We start from the raw sequence: 18213 nt of genomic DNA, 5'->3' as shown, positions 1-18213 counted from the left end.
AATTCCAATTTACATGGAAGAAGCATCTCAATCCCTACCATTGGAGCAAACAATTTTGAGCTTAAACCTCAATTAGTTTCTCTGATGCAACAGAACTGCAAGTTTCATGGACTTCCATTAGAAGATCCTTTTTAGTTCTTAACTGAATTCTTGCAGATCTGTGATACTGTTAAGACCAATGGGGTAGATCCCGAGGTCTACAGGCTCATGCTTTTCCCGTTTGCTGTAAGAGACAGAGCTAGAATATGGTTGGACTCTCAATCTAAAGATAGCCTGAACTCTTAGGATAAGCTGGTCACGGCTTTCTTAGCCAAGTTCTTTCCTCCTCAAAAGCTGAGTAAGCTTAGAGTGGATGTTCAAACCTTCAGACAAAAAGAAGGTGAATCCCTCTATGAAGCTTGGGAGAGATAAAAGCAACTGACCAAAAAGTGCCCTTCTAACATGCTTTCAGAATGGACCATCCTGGATATATTCTATGATAGTCTGTTTGAGTTATCAAAGATGTCATTGGACCATTCTGCAGGTGGATCCATTCACCTAAAGAAAACGCCTGCAGAAGCTCAGGAACTCATTGACATGGTTGCTAATAACCAGTTCATGTACACTTCTGAGAGAAATCCTATGGTAATGGGATGCCTCAGAGGAAGGGAATTCTTGAAATTGATGCTTTGAATGCCATATTGGCTCAAAATAAAATATTGACTCAGCAAGTCAATATGATCTCTCAGAGTCTGAATGGATTGAAGGAATCATCCAACAGTACTATAGAGGCACCTTCTGAAGAAGAGGCTTATGATCCTGAGAACCCTGCAATAGCAGAGGTGAATTACATGGGTGAACCCTATGGAAACACCTATAATCCCTCATGGAGAAATCATCCAAATTTCTCATGGAAGGATCAATAAAAGCCTCAACCAGGCTTTAACAGAATTCTGAGCAGAATCCATCTAGCTTAGCAAACATAGTCTCTGATCTATCTAAGGCCACTCTAAGTTTCATGAATGAAACAAGGTCCTCCATTAGAAATTTAGAGGCACAAGTGGGCCAACTGAGTAAAAGGGTCACTGAAACTCCTCCTAATACTCTCCCAAGCAATATAGAAAAAAATCCAAAGAGAGGGTGCAAGGCCATTGAATTGACCATCATGGCCGAACTTACAAAGGAGGAGAAGGACGTGAATCCTAGTGAGGAAGACCTCCTGGACGTTCAGTGACCAATAAGGAGTTTTCCTCTGAGAAACCAAAAGAATCTGAGGCTCAACTAGAGACCATACAATAGCAAGCCTTTTCCATCATCCACTCAGCAACAGACAGAGAATTCTGAGCAGAATCCATCTAGCTAGCAAACATAGTCTCTGATCTATCTAAGGCACTCTAAGTTCATGAATGAAACAAGGTCCTCATAGAAAAGAGCACAATGCAACTGAGTAAAATCACTGAAAAATAAAAAAAAAAAAAAAAAAGAGAAAGAAAACAAAAAAAAAAAAGGAATTAAAAAAAAAAAAATCTGAGAAACAAAAGAATCTGAGGCTCAACTAGAGACCATAGAGATTCTATTGAACCTCCTTCTAACCTTCATGAGCTCTGATGAGTATTCTTCCTCTGAGGAGGATGAAGACATTACTGAAGAGCAAGTTGCTAAGTACCTTGGTGCAATCATGAAGCTGAATGCCAAATTATTTGGTAATGAGACTTGGGAAGATGAACCTCCCTTGCTCACCAATGAACTGAATGCATTGGATAGGCAGAAATTACCTCAAAAGAAACAAGATCCTGGTAAATTCCTAATTCCCGGTGACATAGGCACCATGACCTTTGAGAAGGCTCTGTATGACCTGGGGTCAGGAATAAACTTAATGCCACTCTCTGTAATGGAGAAACTTGGGATCTTTGAGGTGCAAGCTGCCAGAATCTCATTAGAGATGGCAGACAACTCAAGAAAACAGGCTTATGGACAAGTAAAGGACGTGTTAGTAAAGGTTGAAGGCCTTTACATCCCTGCTGATTTCATAATCCTAGACACTGGGAAGGATGAGGATGAATCCATCATCCTTGGAAGACCCTTCCTAGCCACAGCAAAAGCTGTGATTGATGTGGATAGAGGAGAGTTGGTCCTTCAACTGAATGAGGACAACCTTGTGTTTAAAACTCAAGGATCTCCCTCTGTAACCATGGAGAGGAAGCATGAAAAGCTTCTCTCACTGCAGAGTCAACAAAAGCCCCCACAATCAAACCCTAAGTTTGGTGTTGGGAGGCCACAACTAAACTCTAAGTTTGGTGTTGAACCCCCACATTCAAACTCTAAGTTCGGTGTTGGGAGGTCCCAACCTTGCTCTGATTATTTGTGAGGCTCCATGAGAGCTCACTGTCAAGCTATTGACATTAAAGAAGCGCTTGTTGGGAGGCAACCCAATGTTATTTAATTATATCTATTTATTTTCTTCTTGTTATTTCATGTTTTATTAGGTTGATGATCATGTGGAGTCACAAAAACTACTGAAAAATCAAAAACAGAATGAAAAACAGCATTAAAAATAGCACACCCTGGAGGAGGGACATTCTGGCATTTAAACGCCAGAAACAAGCATCTACCTGGCATTAAATGCCAGAAACAGGCTACTTTTGGGCGTTTAACGCCAAAAACAGGCAGCAGTCTGGCGTTAAACGCCAGGATTGCACAGCAAGGGCGTTTTACACGCCTAATTGGAGCAGGGATGTTAAGTCCTTGACTCCACAGGATCTGTGGACCCCACAGGATCCCCACCACTTCTCCTCTCCTCTTCACACCTTTTCATAACTCTCTTCCCCAAATACCCTACACCAATCACCTCAATCACTCTTCCCCATCACCTCTTCACTATTCACATCCCTTCACTCTTCCCCATAAACCCCACATACCTCCAAAATTCAAACTCTTTTCCCTCCCAAACCCAACCCTAATGGCTGAACCCTAAAACCTCCCCCCACCTCTATATAAACCCCTCATTCCTTCTTAATTTTCACACAACACAACCCTTCCTTCTTCCCCTTGGCCGAATACACACATCTCTCCCTTTCCTCCATTTTTCTTCTTCTTCTCCTTCTTTTTTTCTTCTTTTACTCGGGGACGAGCAAACATTTTAAGTTTGGTGTGGTAAAAAGCATTACTTTTTGTTTTTCCATAACCATCAGTGGAACCTAAGGCCAGAGAATCCTCAAGAAAGAGGAAAGGGAAGGCAATTGCTTCCACCTCTGAGCCATGGGAGATGGAGGGATTCATTTCAAAGGTCCATCAAGATCACTTCTATGAAGTTGTGGCCAAGAAGAAAGTGATCCCTGAGGTTCCTTTCAAGCTCAAAAAGAATGAGTATCCGGAGATCCGACTTGAGATCCAAAGAAGAGGTTGGGAAGTTCTCACCAACCCCATTCAACAAGTCGGGATCTTAATGGTTCAAGAGTTCTATGCAAACGCATGGATCACTAGGAACCATGATCAAAGTGTGAACCTGAATCCAAAGCATTGGCTTACCATGGTTCGAGGGAAATACTTAGATTTCAGTCCGAAAAATGTAAGGCTGGCGTTCAACTTGCCAATGATGGAAGAAAATGCACTCCCCTACACTAGAAGGGTCAACTTTGATCAAAGGTTGGACCAAGTCCTCATGGACATATGTGTAGAAGGAGCTCAATGGAAAGTTGACTCAAGAAGCAAACTGGTTCAATTGAGAAGACTGGACCTTAAGCCTGTAGCTAGAGGATGGTTGGAGTTCATTCAACGCTCAATCATTCCTACTAGCAACTGGCCTGAAGTTACTATAGACCGGGCCATCATGATCCATAGTATCATGATTGGGGAGGAAGTGGAATTTCATGAGATTATACCTCAAGAACTCTACAAGGTGGCTGACAAGTCTTCCACTTTGGCAAGGTTAGCCTTTCCTCACCTCATTTGCCACCTATGCAATTCGGCTGCGATTGACATAGAGGGAGACATCCTCATTGATGAGGATAAGCCCATCACTAAGAAAAGGATGGAGCAAACAAGAGATCATGGACCTCAACAAGAGCATGAGGAAATTCCTCACCATGAAATCCCTGAGATGCCTCAGGGGATGCACTTTCCTCCACATAATTATTGGGAGCAAATCAATACCTCCCTAGGAGAATTAAGTTCCAACATGGGACAACTAAGGATGGAGCACCAAGAGCACTCCATCATCCTCCATGAGATTAGAGAAGATCAAAGAGCTATGAGGGAGTAGCAACAAAGACAAGGAAGAGACATAGAGGAGCTCAAGAGCACCATTGGTTCTTCAAGAAGAGGAAGACGCCACCCTCACTAAGGTGGACCCGTTCCTTAATCTCCTTGTTCTTATTTTCTTGTTTTTCGTTTACTATGCTTTATGTTTATGTTTGTGTCTTATTACATGATCATTAGTATTTAAGTGTCTATGCCTTAAAGTTATGAATGTTCTATGAATCCATCACCTCTCTTAAAGGAAAATTGTTTTAATTACAAAAGAACAAGAAGTACATGGTTTCGGATTCATCCTTGAAACTAGTTTAATTATTTTGATGTGGTGGCAATACTTTTTGTTTTTTGAATGAATGCTTGAACAGTGCATATGTCTTTTGAATTTATGGTTTATGAATGTTAAATATGTTGGCTCTTGAAAGAATAATAAAAATGAGAAATGTTATTGATAATCTGAAAAACCATAAAATTGATTCTTGAAGCAAGAAAAAGCAGTGAATACAAAAGCTTGCAGAAAAAAATGCGAAAAAAAAAGAGAAAGAAAAAGCAAAAGCAAGCAGAAAAAGTCAATAGCCCTTAAAACCAAAAGGCAAGGGTAATAAAAAGGATCCAAGGCTTTGAGCATCAGTGGATAGGAGGGCCTAAAGGAATAAAATCCTGGCCTAAGCGGCTAAACCAAGCTGTCCCTAACCATGTGCTTGTGGCGTGAAGGTGTCAAGTGAAAACTTGAGACTGAGCGGTTAAAGTCGAGGTCCAAAGCAAAAACAGAGTGTGCTTAAGAACCCTGGACACCTCTAATTGGGACTTTAGCAAAGTTGAGTCACAATCTGAAAAGGTTCACCCAGTTATGTGTCTGTGGCATTTATGTATCCGGTGGTAATATTGGAAAATAAAGTGCTTAGGGCCACGGCCAAGACTCATAAAGTAGCTGTGTTCAAGAATCAACATACTGAACTAGGAGAATCAATAATACTATCTGAAGTCTGAGTTCCTATAGATGCCAATCATTCTGAACTTCAATGGATAAAGTGAGATGCCAAAACTATTCAAGAGGCAAAAAGCTACTAATCCCGCTCATCTGATTGGAGCTAAGTTTCATTGATATTTTGGAATTTATAGTATATTCTCTTCTTTTTATCCTATTTGATTTTCAGTTGCTTGGGAACAAGCAACAATTTAAGTTTGGTGTTGTGATGAGCGGATAATTTATACGTTTTTTGGCATTGTTTTTACATAGTTTTTAGTATGATTTAGTTAGTTTTTAATATATTTTTATTAGTTTTAATTAAAAATCACATTTATGGACTTTACTATGAGTTTGTATGTTTTTCTGTGATTTCAGGTATTTTCTGGCTGAAATTGAGGGACCTGAGCAAAAATCTGATTCAGAGGCTGACAAAGGACTGCTGATGGTGTTGGATTCTGACCTTCCTTCACTCAAAGTGGATTTTGTGGAGCTACAGGTGTCCAAATAGCGCGCTTTTAATTGCGTTGGAAAGTAGACATCCAGAGCTTTTCAGCAATATATAATAGTCCATACTTTGCCCGAGTTTAGACGACGCAAACTGGCGTTCAACGTCAGCTTCCTGCCCTATTCTGGAGTTAAACGCCAGAAACAGGTTGCAAAGTGGAGTTAAACGCTAGAAACAGGTTATAAACTGGCGTTCAACTCCAAGAGAAGCCTCTACACGTGTAAAGCTCAATGCTAAGCCCAAGCACACACCAAGTGGGCCCCGGAAGTGGATTTCTGCATCATTTACTCATTTCTATAAACCCTAGTAACTAGTTTAGCATAAATAGGACTTTTTACTATTGTATTTATATCTGGAGTTTTATCTTGGGATTATCTTTTGATCTTTGATCACGTTTAGAGGGCTGGCCATTCGGCCATGCCTGGACCTTAATCACTTATGTATTTTCAACGGTAGAGTTTCTACACACCATAGATTAAGGTGTGGAGCTCTGCTATTCCTCATGAATTAATGCAAAGTACTATTGTTTTTCTATTCAATTCAAGTCTATTCTTCTCTAAGATATCCATTCGCACACAAGAACATGATGAATGTGATGATTATGTGACGCTCATCATCATTCTCACTTATGAACGCGTGCTTGACAAACACTTCTGTTCTACATGCAAACAAGCTTGAATGTGTATCTCTTAGCCTCCTGATCGTGAGATCAGAGTCTTCGTGGTATAAGTTAGAAACCATGGACGGCCATTCCCGAGATCCGGAAAGTCTAAACCTTGTCTGTGGTATTCCGAGTAGGATCTGGGAAGGGATGGCTGTGACGAGCTTCAAACTCGCGAGTGCTGGGCGTAGCGACAGACGCAAAAGGACGATTGAATCCTATTCCAGTATGATCGAGAACCGACAGATGATTAGCCATGCAGTGACAGCGCATTGGACCATTTTCACTAAGAGGACGGGATGTAGCCATTGACAACGGTGATGCCCAACATACAGCTTGCCATGGAAAAGAGTAGGAATAATTGGATGAAGACAGCAGGAAAGCAGAGGTTTAGGAGGAACGAAAGCATCTCTATATGCTTATCTGAAATTCTCACCAATGAACTACATAAGTATCTCTATCCCATTTTATATTTTAATTATACTTTAATTATCAATTCACCATAACCAATTGAATCTGCCTGACTGAGATTTACAAGGTGACCATAGCTTGCTTCAAGCCGACAATCTCCGTGGGATCGACCCTTACTCACGTAAGGTTTATTACTTGGACGATCCAGTGCACTTCCTGGTTAGTTGTGCGAAGTTGTGACAAAGTGTGATTCATGTTTGAGAGCACCAAGTCTTTGGCGCCATTGTTGATGATCACAATTTCGTGCACCAAAACCCCACCTACCTCACCATTCAAATTCAAAACATTTCCCTCCCAAACCCAACCCCCTCTTACACGAATTCCCTCTCTCTCTTACCCTATAAATACCCCCTCCTTACCACCTTCAATTTCACACATCATAAACACTTAAACCCGCTTGGTCGAATTTAACACACCCATCTATCTCCTCTATTTCTTCTTCTTCTACTCCTTTCTTTCTTCTTTTGCTCGAGGACGAGCAAACCTTTTAAGTTTGGGGTGGAAAAAAATCTCTGCTTTTTGTTTTTCCATAACCATTAATGGCACCTAAGGCCGGAGAAACCTCTAAAAAGAGGAAAGGGAAGGCAATTGCTTCCACCGCCAAGTCATGAGAAATGGAGAGATTCATCTCAAAAGTCCATCAAGACCACTTCTATGAAGTTATGGCCAAGAAAAGGGTGATCCCCGAAGTCCCCTTCATGCTCAAAAAGAGTGAATATCCGGAGATCCGACGTGAGGTTCGAAGAAGAGGTTGGGAAGCTCTCACCAACCCCATCCAACAAGTCGGAATCTTAATGGTTCAAGATTTCTATGCTAATGCATGGATCACTAAGAACCATGATCAAAGTGTGAACCCGAACCCAAAGAATTGGCTCACAATGGTTCGGGGGAAATACTTAGATTTTAGTCCGAAAACTGTGAGGTTGGCATTCAACTTGCCAATAATGAGAGGAGATTCTCATCCTTTCACTAGAAGAGTCAAATTTGATCAAAGATTGGACCAAGTCCTCACAGACATTTGTGTGGAATGAGCACAATAGAAGAGAGACTCAAAAGGCAAGCCAGTTCAATTGAAAAGGCCTGACCTCAAACCCGTGGCTAGGGGATGGTTGGAGTTCATCCAACGCTCTATCATTCCTACTAGCAACCAGTCTGAAGTAACTGTAGACCGGGCTATCATGATCCATAGTATCATGAATGGAGAGGAAGTAAAAGTTCATGAGATCATACCTCTAGAACTATACAAGGTGGTGGACAAGCCCTCCACTTTGGCAAGGTTAGCCTTCCCTCATCTCATCTGTAACCTATGCAATTCAGCTAGAATTGTCATAGAGAAAGACATCCTCACTGAAGAGGACAAACCCATCACTAAAAAGAGGATGGAGCAAACAAGAGAGCCCACTCATGGACCTCAACAAGAGCATGAGGAAGTCCCTCATCAAGAAATCCCTGAGATGCCTCAAGGGATGCATTTCCCTCTACACAACTATTGGGAGCAACTCAACACCTCTTTAGGAGAATTGAGTTCCAACATGGAGCAACTAAGAGTGGAGCACCAAAAGCACTCCATCATCCTCCATGAAATCAGAGAGGACCAAAAGGCCATGAGAGAGGAGCAACAAAGGCAAGGAAGAGATATTGAGGAGCTCAAGCACTCCATAGGATCTTCAAGAGGAAGAACTAGACGCCGTCACTAAGGTGGACCCGTTCTTTAATTTCCTTGTTCTTATTTTTCTGTTTTTTGTTTCTATGCTTTCTGTTTTGTCTATGTTTGTGTCTTCATTACATGATCACTAGTGTTTAGTGTCTATGTCTTAAAGCTATGAATGTTCCATGAATCCTTCACCTTTCTTAAATGAAAAATATTTTCTGAAAAAGAAAAAGAAGTACATGAATTTTGAATTCTATCTTGAAAATAGTTTAATTATTTTGATGTGGTGGCAATACTTTTTATTTTCTGAATGAATGCTTGAACAATGCATATTTTTTATAGTGAAGTTTATGAATGTTAAAATTGTTGGCTCTTGAAAGAATAGTGAAAAAAGAGAAATGTTATTGATAATCTGAAAAATCATAAAATTGATTCTTGAAGCAAGAAAAAGCAGTGAAAAACACAAAGCTTGCAAAAAAAATATATATGGAGAAAAAGAAAGAAAAATAAAAAGCAAAAAGAAAAAGCCAATAACCCTTTAAACCAAAAGGCAAGGGTAAAAAGGATCCAAGGCTTTAAGCATTAATGGATAGGAGGGCCCAAAGGAATAAAATCCTGGCCTAAGCAGCTAAATCAAGCTGTCCCTAACCATGTGCTTGTGGCGTGAAGGTGTCAAGTGAAAAGCTTGAGACTGCACGGTTAAAGACGTGGTCCAAAGCAAAAAGAGTGTGCTTAAGAACTCTGGGCACCTCTAACTGCGGACTCTAGCAAAGCTGAGTCACAATCTGAAAAGGTTCACCCAGTTATGTGTCTGTGGCATTTATGTATCCGGTGGTAATACTGGAAAACAAAATGCTTAGGGTCACGGCCAAGACTCATAAAGTAGCTGTGTTCAAGAATCAACATACTGAACTAGGAGAATCAATAACACTATCTGAATTCTGAGTTCCTATGCATGCCAATCATTCTGAACTTCAAAGGATAAAGTGAGATGCCAAAACTGTTCAGAAGCAAAAAGCTACTAATCCCGCTCATCTAATTGGAACTAATCTTCATTGATATTTTTGAAATTTATTGTATTTTCTCTTCTTTTCATCCTATTTTGTTTTTAGTTGCTTGGGAACAAGCAACAATTTAAGTTTGGTGTTGTGATGAGCGGATAATTTATACCCTTTTTGGCATTGTTTTTACATAGTTTTTAGTATGTTTTAGTTCTTTTTTATTATATTTTTATTATTTTTTATGAAAAAATCACATTTCTGGGCTTTACTATGAGTTTTTGTGTTTTTCTGTAATTTCAGGTATTTTCTGGCTGAAATTGAGGGACCTGAGCAAAAGTCTGATTCAGAAGCTGAGAAAGGACTGCAGATGCTGTTGGAGTCTGACCCTCCTACACTCGAAGTGGATTTTCTGGAGCTATAGAAGCCCAATTGACGCGCTCTCAATTGCGTTGAAAAGTAGACATCTTGGGATTTCCAGAAATATATAATAGTCCATACTTTGCCCAAGATTTGATGGCCTAAACTGGCGTCTAAACGCCAGTCAGAGACCCTTTTTTCTGGTATAAAACGCCAGAACTGGCACCAGAACTGGAGTTAAACGCCCAAACTGGCATCCAAGCTGGCGTTTAACTCAAGAGAAGGCCTATCCACATGTAAAGCTCAATGCTCAGCCCAAGCACACACCAAGTGGGCCCCAAAAGTGGATTTCTGCACTATCTACACTTAGTTACTTATTTTCTGTAATCCTTAGTAACTAGTTTTAGTATAAATGGAACGTTTTTTTATTGTATTCGATATCTGGGAATTATTATCTTATGCCATCTTTCACATTTGCAGGCTGGCCACATGGCCATGCCTAGACCTTTTCCTCTTATGTATTTTCTACGGTGAAGTTTCTACACCTCATAGATTAAGGTGCGAAGCTCTGCTATTCTTCATGAATTAATGCAAGTACTATTGTTTCTCTTTCAATTCACGCCTACTTCTTCTCCAAGATATACTCTCGTACTTAATTCAGTTAAGTCAGAATGAAGGGGTGACCCGTGACAATCATCCACTATCTTCGTTACTCGCTTAGCCAAGATCCGCGTGCCTGACAACCACAAGCGGTCTACTTGATGTTCAAAGTAGTCATTGGATGACAGCCGAATTATAATCTCTTGAGTCTCTAATCCACGGACCGAGTCCGTGAGATTAGAACCTTCATGGTAGAGGCTAGAACCAATTGGCAGCATTCCTGAGATCCGAAAAGTCTAAACCTTGTCTGTGGTATTCCGAGTAGGATCTGAGAAAGGATGACTGTGACGAGCTTCAAACTCACAAATGTTACACGCAGTGACAGTGTGCAAAAGCATAGAGAGATCCTATTCCGACACAAGTGAGAACTGACAGATGATTAGCCGTGCGGTAGCTGTACCTGGTATTTTTCATCCGAGACGAGAAATCTGACAGTTGATTAGCCGTGTAAAAACTGTACTTGGACCATTTTCACTGAGAGGATCATACAGCTTGCCATGGAAGGGAGCACGCATGATTGGAAGGAGACAATAGGAAAGGAGAGGTTTAAAAGCAACAAAGCATCTCCAAACGCTTATATGAAATTCCCACCAATGAATTACATAAGTATCTTATTTTATTTTATGTTTTATTTATCTTTTAATTATCAAAACTCATAACCAATTGAATCCGCCTTACTAAGATTTACAAGATGACCATAGCTTGCTTCAAGCCGGCAATCTCTGTGTGATCGACCCTTACTCGCGTAAGGTTTTATTACTTGGACGACCCAGTGCACTTGCTGGTTAGTTGTACCGGAGTTGTCAAAAGTGTGATCACAATTCCGTGCACCAGGGACTTTTATGGTCTCTAGATAAGCCTTGACTTCCTTTAATTCTTGGATAGGAACTTCATCAGTGGGTGTTGAATACTCAGTAGGAACACCTTTACTAGCATTCAACTCCACTTCTTGTGGCCTTTTGGGCGTTGAACGCCCAGTGGGGACATCTTTACTGGCTTTCAACGCCAGTCCTTGTGCCAGTTTGGGCGTTGAACGCCCAGTAAGGTCTTCCTTACTGGCGTTCAATGCCATTAAAGGTGTAGCATTGGGCGTTGAATGCCTAGTAAGGACTTCCTTCCTGGCGTTCAACGCTAAGGATGGCATATCATTGGGCGTTGAACGCCCATTAGGGATCTCATCATTGGCGTTTAACACCATATTACTCCCTTCAGATTTGGCCTCAACTTCAGTAGTGATGGCCTTGCACTCTTCTCTTGGGTTTACTTCAGTGTTACTAGAAAGAGTATTAGGAGGAGTCTCAGAGATTCTCTTACTCAATTGACCAACTTGTACCTCCAAATTTCTTATGGAGGATCTTGTTTCAGTTATGAAACTATAAGTGATCTTAGAGAGGTTGGAGACTATAGTGACTAAGTTAGAAAGGCTCTGCCTAGGAGTCTCCATATGTTCCTGAGAAGATGGGAATGGTGGCCTGTTGTTGAACCTATTCTGGGTTCTTCCACCTTGATTATTATTGAAGCCTTGCTGAGGCTTCTATTGATCCTTCCATGAAAGGTTAGGATGATTCCTCCATGAGGGGTTATAGGTGTTTCCATAGGGTTCTCCCATGTAATTCACCTCCTCTATCATGGGTTGGTCAGGATCATAAGCTTCTCCTTCAGAAGAAGCTTCTTGAGTGCCGCCAGCTACAGCTTGCATTCTAGTCAAATGCTGAGAAATCATATTGACCTGTTGGGTCAAGATCTTGTTCTGAGCCAATATGGCATTCAAAGTGTCTACTTCAAGAACTCCTTTATTCTGAGCTACCCCATTATTCATAGGGTTTCTCTCAGAATTGTACATGAATTGGTTGTTTGCAACCATCTCAATGAGTTATCTTGCTTCTGTAGGCGTTTTCTTCAAGTGGAGTGATCCACCTGCAGAGCTGTCCAATGATATTTTAGATATCTCAGAGAGACCGTCATAGAATATGCCTAAGATAGACCATTCTGAGAGCATGTCAAAAGGATATCTCCTGATCAGTTACTTGTATCTTTCCCAAGCTTCATAGAGGGATTCACCTTCTTTTTTCTTTGAAGGTTTGAACTTCCACTCTGATTTTGCTCATCTTCTGAGGTGGAAAGAACTTGGCCAAGAATGCATTGACCAATTTTTCCCAAGAGTCTAGGCTTTCTTTAGGTTGAGAGTCCAACTATATCCTAGCTCTGTCTCTGACTGCAAAGGAAAAGAGCATAAGTCTGTAGACCTCAGGATCCACTCCATTGGTCTTAACAGTGCACAGATTTGCAAGAATTCAGATAGAAACTGATGTGGATCTTCCAGTGGAAGTCCATAAAATTTGCAATTCTGTTGCATCAGAGAGACTAACTGAGGCTTAAGCTCAAAGTTATTTGCTCTAATGACTGGTACGGAGATACTTCTTCCATAGAAATCAGAAGTTGGTATGGTGTAGTCGACAAGAACCTTTCTTGCATCTCCTCCATTGTTAGGCTCGGCTGCCATGCTTTCAGCTTCTTATCCGAAAATCTCTGTGAGGTTTCTTCCGGAGTGTTGTGCTTTAGCTTGTTGTAAACACCTCCTTAGAGTCCTCTTAGGTTCAGGATCAGGATTTAAGAAAGTTCTTTATCCCTGTTCTTACTCATAAACAAGAAAAGAAAGCAAGAAAGAAGAAGAATGGGAGCTCTATGTTCAAGAACAGAGGACTCCTCAGTCAGATGTGAAGAAGAAACAAGAATGAATATAGAGAGAAGAGAGAAAGAATTCGGCTATGAGGAAAGAAGAATTCGAAAATTAGAAGTAAAAAGAGAAAATATTTTTGTTTTTATTTATTAATTAAATTCGAAAATAGAAGCTTAATTAATTAAAAAGATTTGAAAATTAAATAATGAATTTCGAAAAAGAAGAGAGAGAATTAGAGAAGATATTTTTGAAAATTAGAAGGGAGAAGAATTAGTTAGGAAGTTTTGAGAAAGAAGAAAGAGAAAACAAGTAACTAATTAAGAAAGATTTGAAAACAAGATAAGATAGAAGATTAGAAAAGATTTGAATTTAAAATTTAAAATTTAAAATTAGAAAAGATAAGATAGAAATTTAAAAAATTTGAAAAAGATTTAGTTTTAAAATTTGAAATTATAAAAGATAAGATAAGAATTTATAAAGATTTGAAAAAGATTTAATTTTAAAATTTGAAATTAGAAAAGATAAGATAAGAATTTAAAAAGATTTGAAAGAGATAAGGTTTGAAATTTGATTTTTGAAAAAGATTTGATTTTGAAATTTGAAATTTTGAAATTAAACTTTAAAATTTGAATTTGAAATAAGATAAGATTTTTGAATTTTAAAGAAAGATAAAAAGATAAGATAGTAATTTGAAAAGATATGATTTTGAAAAGATTTAATATCAAGATAAGATAGTAATTTGGAAATTAAAATCTGAAAATTTTGTTGCAATTTTCAAAAATTAAAGTAAAAAGATAGAAAATATATTTTTTGATTTTTTTTAATTTTTAAATTAATGAAGAAAGAAAAAAACAACCAAAAGACACTAAACTTAAAATTTTTTAGATCAAAAGACACTAGAATTCGAAAATTTTAAAGAAAAACACCTAAAGACACCAAACATAAAATTTTTAAGATCAAAACAGAAAGAAAAACCAGAACAACTTGAATACCAAGAAAGAACACTAAGAACAAACTCAAAAAATTCAAAGCGATTAAAGAATGATAAACCACTATTTCATGGTTTATCTTGTGCTCAATTGAGTGGTTTTTATCAACTCTTTACCCACTTATTCATACTATTTGCATGGTTTTACTTTTTTCCTTCCGGATTTTGTGCTATGATTGAAAACATGCTTCTTTGGGCTTTAAATTTGCTATGTTTAATCCTCTCTTATTACCATTCGATACCTTGACATGTGTGTTAAGTGATTTCAGGATTTATAGGGCAGGAATGGCTTAGAGGATGGAAAGGAAGCATGCAAAAGTGGAAGGAATACAAGAAGTTGAAGAAATTGGTAAGCTGTCCAACCTAACCCTCTCGCACTAAAACTGTCATAACCTGAGCTATAGAGATCAAAATGATGCGGTTCTAATTGCGTTGGAAAGCTAACGTATGGGGCTTCGCAACAATATATAATTTACCATAGCTTCCTTGAAGCCAAGTGACACAAATGCGTGGATCACGCAGACGCGTGATCTGACAAAAACCCAATCCACGCTAACGCGTTGACGACGCTTCCGCGTGACCTTGCCGCTGCTGTATGTACCAGAAATCGCTGGGGGCAATTTCTGAACTGTTTTTGACCCAGTTCTCGGCCTAGAAAATACAGATTAGAGGCTATAGAGTGGAGAAATTCATTCATACAACAAGACAACATAATACAACTTCATTATTCACAATTTTAGGATTAGATGTAGTTTTTAGAGAGAGATGTTCTCTCCTCTCTCTTAGGATTTAGGATTTAGGATTTCTATTAATTTTAGAATTTCAACTTCTTCTCAGGTTCAATGTTCCTTTAAATTATTTTCTACTTTTATTTATTCTATTAATTTAATTATTATTTATCTTTCCAAATTGACTTATGAACTTTTCTATGTTAGGATTGATGTCTTTATTTAATATAATTTGAGGTATTTCAGATTTAAGATTGTTTTATTTTATTTATGTTATGGATGCTTTCGATTTATCCAAATTATTTTTATTCAAGTAGATTTTCTTCCCTTTTGCCTCTGGTTAAGTAATTGGTAACACTTGAGTTGTCAAACTCAGTAGTAGATTGAGATTTAGGAATTGCTTATTGATTTGGATCGCTCTAAAGCTAGTCTTCCCATAGGAGTTGACTAGGACTTGAGGATTAAATTAATTAGTCCACTTGAATTTCCTTTATTTAGTAAGGGTTAACTAAGTGAGAGCAACAAACAATTCTCATCACACCTGATAAGGATAACTAGGATAGGATTTCCAGTTCTTATACCTTGCCAAGAGATTTTTCTTCATAATTATTAATTTATTTTTCTTGCCATTTAAATTACTTGCTCCTTATTTTATAAACCCAAAAATATACAATTTTTCATAACCAATAATAAATCATACCTCCCTGGAATTCCTTGGGAAGACGACCCGAGGTTTCAATACTTCGGTTATAAATTTTATTGGGTTTTGTTACTTGTGACAACCAAAGTTTTTATACGAAAGGATTCTCTGTTGGTTTAGAAACTATACTACCAACGCGATTATATTTTTATAAAATTCTTTACCAGCAGAATTCCGATCGTCAAAATGGCACCGTTGCCGGGAAATTGCAAACGTGTGCCTTATTATTGGTTATTGTAAATATTTTATTTTGCTTGTTTATTTGTTTTTATTTTTGTTTTTATTTTTTTTTAATTTTTATTAGTTACTATGAGTTCTCACCCCCGTCGCTTTGAGTTTGGTTCTAATGCTATTAAAAGGAATGGAAGCTATAACAGGAACATGCATCAAGGTCAAAACAATCAAAGATGGAAGGAGCCACGAGGATCTGATCAACCCTTTAGGCAACAACACCCTCCAAGATACCATGGACCACGGCCATTCCACAATGCATGCCAAGACAATAGTTATGGTGGACCTTCTCGTGACAACCAACCCCCACCAGTTTACTATGGTCAAGAGCCATTCCAGGGAGCGTACAAAGATGATAGATATGGTGGACCCCCTTGTAATTACCGACAAGCCCCGTCATATGCATATTAACCACCTCCTCAACACAGCTTTGAACCACCACACTCACAAGCCAACTACCACCATTCACCACCATATGACCCTAACCTTTATCCACCCCAATTTCAATCCAATTACCCCCAATGACCACCACTTCCATATGCACCATGTCCATATCCATCGACCCAAGAATCACAGGCTCGTCTCAAGGAAACAGTGAATAAATTTCATGCAACCCTTCACCAATTGAATCAAGCGATAAATCGATTACCTTCCCAACGTTCGGACACCCAAGAAACCCCCATGGCTTCATGTCGACAATCTAATGAAGAACGTAGCATAAAAGAGATACTAGAAACTCCAGTGGACAGTACGGAGCATGACTTTATACTAGAACAAGTGGAGGAAGTTGTAATTATTGAAGAGGAAGAAGTGGTTGAAGGATTAGGAGATGCTAAACCTCCATGGGAAAGTCAAGTTATCGAGCCTCCCTCAAAGACGTTTGAAATTGATGTTGAGGAGGGTGTACAACCTCCAATGCATATCATAGTTGAAGACTTTGAAGAGGTTGATCAAGAGATGGATTCAATTATTGATGAATTCTTATCTACAATTGAATCCTCTCCTATTGGACTTGACATGGAAATTAAAGAAGAAAAAGCACAACCTCTCATGCCCTTGGTGAACAATGAAGAAGAGATCAAATTGGAAGAAAGCTACCAAGTGGAAGAGGTTGATATTGAAGAAGCTTGCAAGGAGGTGGAAGTTGTCAAAGAAGAGCCCAAGATAATGGAGCTGGAAATCACCTTGCCAAAGTTGTTGGAGACCTCTCCCCCAAAACCATCACCATCCATTCCTTCATTCAAGTGGGTAAATCTTTCATCTCTAAGCTTAATTAGCTCACTTGAATATGCTTTGCTTGAGACAGATGGGTAACTCAGAGCTCTTTGTGGCTTTAAGAGTAAGAGGGAGATGGTTAGTGGTAAGAGTCATCATGCAAGATTCAATATGGTGGAAAGCTCAAAGTTTAAATGCAAAGATTGGTGTAAAGCTCAACTGAATGGGTCTAGAAAGTTGGTTGGCCGCTTTAGTGAGAATTCAGATTGCTTGCTACCCGGATGAAATCATGATGATCAACAAGAAGACGGGTGTAAAAGCAAAGTCTGGGACCCCGGAATTCAATCTAGAAATCAACACTCTTGGGGCCTTGTCACTTGCTTTAACCTGCTTGAAGGCTTTCTGCGCCTAGTTTAGGATCCCGGAGGCCATTGGAATCACAAACATTGGTGGAGATTTCTAGATGAGTTCAAGCACAAGCCACCATAACAAAGGACTCCCCAAATGTCCAACTTAAGGACTTTAACTAAAAGTGCTAGGTGGGAGACAACCCACCATGGTATGATCGTTCCTTTTCTTTAATTTTGATTTTATTTCGTTTTGTTTGTTTTTGAGTTTTATTTTATTCTATTTTCATTGAACCTGGAATTATTCATAGCATCCACACTATCATTGCATTTTGCATCCTGCATAAAAAAAATCACGCACGTGACGCGTCCGCATCACAGGTGCGTTGGGAAGAAAATAAAATTGAACAGAAAGTCACGCAAAAGCGTGGCTGGAGGCGTGCCTTAGGCACAAATATGACCACACGACCGCGTCGCTGACGCATTCGCGTCGTTTGCGAAATAGCCTCCCCACGCGTCCGCGTCACCCACGCTAACGCGTGTCCCTGTGAAATCGACGTAAATAGGTGTATGACAGAGAGTTATGATAGAGCTGGGCTGGAGCCATGCTAGAAGCACAAGCCCTACCACGCGAACGCGTGCCCCACGCATCTGCGTCATTTTTAAAAGAAAGGCCATTCACGCGTGCGCGTCACCCACGCGCACGCGTCACCCAGATTTTTGATAAAAATGCATTTAAAACAGAGAGTTACGCGAACGCACGGCTGCACTCGCGCGAATGGCACAAATCAGGGCACGCGATCACGTGACCCACACGT

The 18213-nt window shown here is 39.4% G+C and overlaps 1 non-coding gene across 1 annotated transcript; it reads right to left on the bottom strand.

Moving 5' to 3' along the window:
* Positions 1-339: 339 nt before the first annotated feature.
* On the bottom strand, positions 340-447 carry LOC112745610 (small nucleolar RNA R71). Its single transcript, XR_003173529.1, has one exon. It is a non-coding gene; the product is annotated as a small nucleolar RNA R71 (small nucleolar RNA).
* Positions 448-18213: the final 17766 nt, after the last annotated feature.

The sequence above is a fragment of the Arachis hypogaea genome, chromosome 14, assembly GCF_003086295.3.
Source record: "Arachis hypogaea cultivar Tifrunner chromosome 14, arahy.Tifrunner.gnm2.J5K5, whole genome shotgun sequence".
Classification (NCBI taxonomy): domain Eukaryota; kingdom Viridiplantae; phylum Streptophyta; class Magnoliopsida; order Fabales; family Fabaceae; genus Arachis; species Arachis hypogaea.
This window is presented reverse-complemented; position numbering and strand designations above follow the sequence as displayed.